The sequence below is a fragment of the Siphateles boraxobius genome, unplaced genomic scaffold (genome assembly GCF_051911475.1).
Source record: "Siphateles boraxobius isolate OS27281-9 unplaced genomic scaffold, OSU_SipBor_1 296, whole genome shotgun sequence".
NCBI classification, from domain to species: Eukaryota; Metazoa; Chordata; class Actinopteri; order Cypriniformes; family Leuciscidae; genus Siphateles; species Siphateles boraxobius.
The window spans coordinates 720,001-722,500 of record NW_027508915.1 but is presented as its reverse complement, the minus strand read 5'-3'; the positions used below and the strand labels follow the sequence as shown (position 1 = coordinate 722,500).

Sequence of the window (2,500 nt, the reverse complement as noted above, 5' to 3'; positions counted from 1 at the left end):
ATTCTTCAGAGAGCATGAAAGAGTTTGAGTTTTTTCAAAAGTTCTTCTTAGTTTTCTTCATTAATGGTCTAACCTTTTAAATTGCCCAATTTTGGCAGCAGTTTTCGCTTACGGCCATACCACCTTGGTCACGCCCGATCTCGTCTGATCTCGGAAGCTAAGCAGGGTCGGGCCTGGTTAGTACTTGGATGGGAGACCGCCTGGGAATACCAGGTGCTGTAAGCTTTTTTGATTTAAAAAAAAAAAAAGAGTCCCTGAGCTTCTTCAGAAAGCCTTTAAAAGTCTCTGAGATTCTTCAGAGAGCATGAAAGAGTTTGAGTTTTTTCAAAAGTTCCTCTTAGTTTAAAAAAAAAGACTCACTGAGCTTCTGCAGAAAGCCTTTAAAAGTCTCTGAGATTCTACAGAGAGTATGAAAGAGTTTGAGTTTTTTCAAAAGTTCTTCTTAGTTTTCTTCATTAATGGTCTAACCTTTTAAATTGCCCAATTTTGGCAGCAGTTTTCGCTTACGGCCATACCACCTTGGTCACGCCCGATCTCGTCTGATCTCGGAAGCTAAGCAGGGTCGGGCCTGGTTAGTACTTGGATGGGAGACCGCCTGGGAATACCAGGTGCTGTAAGCTTTTTTGATTTAAAAAAAAAAAAAAAAAAAAAGAGTCCCTGAGCTTCTTCAGAAAGCCTTTAAAAGTCTCTGAGATTCTTCAGAGAGCATGAAAGAGTTTGAGTTTTTTCAAAAGTTCTTCTTACTTTAAAAAAAAGACTCACTGAGCTTCTTCAGAAAGCCTTTAAAAGTCTCTGAGATTCTTCAGAGAGCATGAAAGAGTTTGAGTTTTTTCAAAAGTTCTTCTTAGTTTTCTTCATTAATGGTCTAACCTTTTAAATTGCCCAATTTTGGCAGCAGTTTTCGCTTACGGCCATACCACCTTGGTCACGCCCGATCTCGTCTGATCTCGGAAGCTAAGCAGGGTCGGGCCTGGTTAGTACTTGGATGGGAGACCGCCTGGGAATACCAGGTGCTGTAAGCTTTTTTGATTTAAAAAAAAAAAAAGAGTCCCTGAGCTTCTTCAGAAAGCCTTTAAAAGTCTCTGAGATTCTTCAGAGAGCATGAAAGAGTTTGAGTTTTTTCAAAAGTTCCTCTTAGTTTAAAAAAAAAGACTCACTGAGCTTCTGCAGAAAGCCTTTAAAAGTCTCTGAGATTCTACAGAGAGTATGAAAGAGTTTGAGTTTTTTCAAAAGTTCTTCTTAGTTTTCTTCATTAATGGTCTAACCTTTTAAATTGCCCAATTTTGGCAGCAGTTTTCGCTTACGGCCATACCACCTTGGTCACGCCCGATCTCGTCTGATCTCGGAAGCTAAGCAGGGTCGGGCCTGGTTAGTACTTGGATGGGAGACCGCCTGGGAATACCAGGTGCTGTAAGCTTTTTTGATTTAAAAAAAAAAAAAAAAAAAAAGAGTCCCTGAGCTTCTTCAGAAAGCCTTTAAAAGTCTCTGAGATTCTTCAGAGAGCATGAAAGAGTTTGAGTTTTTTCAAAAGTTCTTCTTACTTTAAAAAAAAGACTCACTGAGCTTCTTCAGAAAGCCTTTAAAAGTCTCTGAGATTCTTCAGAGAGCATGAAAGAGTTTGAGTTTTTTCAAAAGTTCTTCTTAGTTTTCTTCATTAATGGTCTAACCTTTTAAATTGCCCAATTTTGGCAGCAGTTTTCGCTTACGGCCATACCACCTTGGTCACGCCCGATCTCGTCTGATCTCGGAAGCTAAGCAGGGTCGGGCCTGGTTAGTACTTGGATGGGAGACCGCCTGGGAATACCAGGTGCTGTAAGCTTTTTTGATTTAAAAAAAAAAAGAGTCCCTGAGCTTCTTCAGAAAGCCTTTAAAAGTCTCTGAGATTCTTCAGAGAGCATGAAAGAGTTTGAGTTTTTTCAAAAGTTCTTCTTACTTTAAAAAAAAGACTCACTGAGCTTCTTCAGAAAGCCTTTAAAAGTCTCTGAGATTCTTCAGAGAGCATGAAAGAGTTTGAGTTTTTTCAAAAGTTCTTCTTAGTTTTCTTCATTAATGGTCTAACCTTTTAAATTGCCCAATTTTGGCAGCAGTTTTCGCTTACGGCCATACCACCTTGGTCACGCCCGATCTCGTCTGATCTCGGAAGCTAAGCAGGGTCGGGCCTGGTTAGTACTTGGATGGGAGACCGCCTGGGAATACCAGGTGCTGTAAGCTTTTTTGATTTAAAAAAAAAAAAAAAAAAAAGAGTCCCTGAGCTTCTTCAGAAAGCCTTTAAAAGTCTCTGAGATTCTTCAGAGAGCATGAAAGAGTTTGAGTTTTTTCAAAAGTTCTTCTTACTTTAAAAAAAAGACTCACTGAGCTTCTTCAGAAAGCCTTTAAAAGTCTCTGAGATTCTTCAGAGAGCATGAAAGAGTTTGAGTTTTTTCAAAAGTTCTTCTTAGTTTTCTTCATTAATGGTCTAACCTTTTAAATTGCCCAATTTTGGCAGCAGTTTTCGCTTACG

The 2,500-nt window shown here is 39.3% G+C and overlaps 7 non-coding genes across 7 annotated transcripts in view; all 7 read left to right on the top strand.

Moving 5' to 3' along the window:
* Positions 1-106: 106 nt before the first annotated feature.
* Positions 107-225, top strand: LOC143754752 (5S ribosomal RNA). Its single transcript, XR_013208525.1, has one exon. It is a non-coding gene; the product is annotated as a 5S ribosomal RNA (ribosomal RNA).
* Positions 226-501: 276 nt separating this feature from the next.
* LOC143754751 (5S ribosomal RNA) lies at positions 502-620 on the top strand. The gene has a single exon (XR_013208524.1). It is a non-coding gene; the product is annotated as a 5S ribosomal RNA (ribosomal RNA).
* A 283-nt stretch (positions 621-903) lies between these two features.
* Positions 904-1,022, top strand: LOC143754750 (5S ribosomal RNA). The gene has a single exon (XR_013208523.1). It is a non-coding gene; the product is annotated as a 5S ribosomal RNA (ribosomal RNA).
* Positions 1,023-1,298: 276 nt separating this feature from the next.
* On the top strand, positions 1,299-1,417 carry LOC143754749 (5S ribosomal RNA). Its single transcript, XR_013208522.1, has one exon. It is a non-coding gene; the product is annotated as a 5S ribosomal RNA (ribosomal RNA).
* A 283-nt stretch (positions 1,418-1,700) lies between these two features.
* LOC143754748 (5S ribosomal RNA) lies at positions 1,701-1,819 on the top strand. The gene has a single exon (XR_013208521.1). It is a non-coding gene; the product is annotated as a 5S ribosomal RNA (ribosomal RNA).
* A 273-nt stretch (positions 1,820-2,092) lies between these two features.
* On the top strand, positions 2,093-2,211 carry LOC143754746 (5S ribosomal RNA). Its single transcript, XR_013208519.1, has one exon. It is a non-coding gene; the product is annotated as a 5S ribosomal RNA (ribosomal RNA).
* A 282-nt stretch (positions 2,212-2,493) lies between these two features.
* The window catches only part of LOC143754745 (5S ribosomal RNA), a 119-nt gene continuing 112 nt past the window's right edge, over positions 2,494-2,500 (top strand). The window contains exon 1 of the ribosomal RNA XR_013208518.1: positions 2,494-2,500. This exon is cut by the window's right edge and continues 112 nt beyond it. This is a non-coding gene — a ribosomal RNA (5S ribosomal RNA).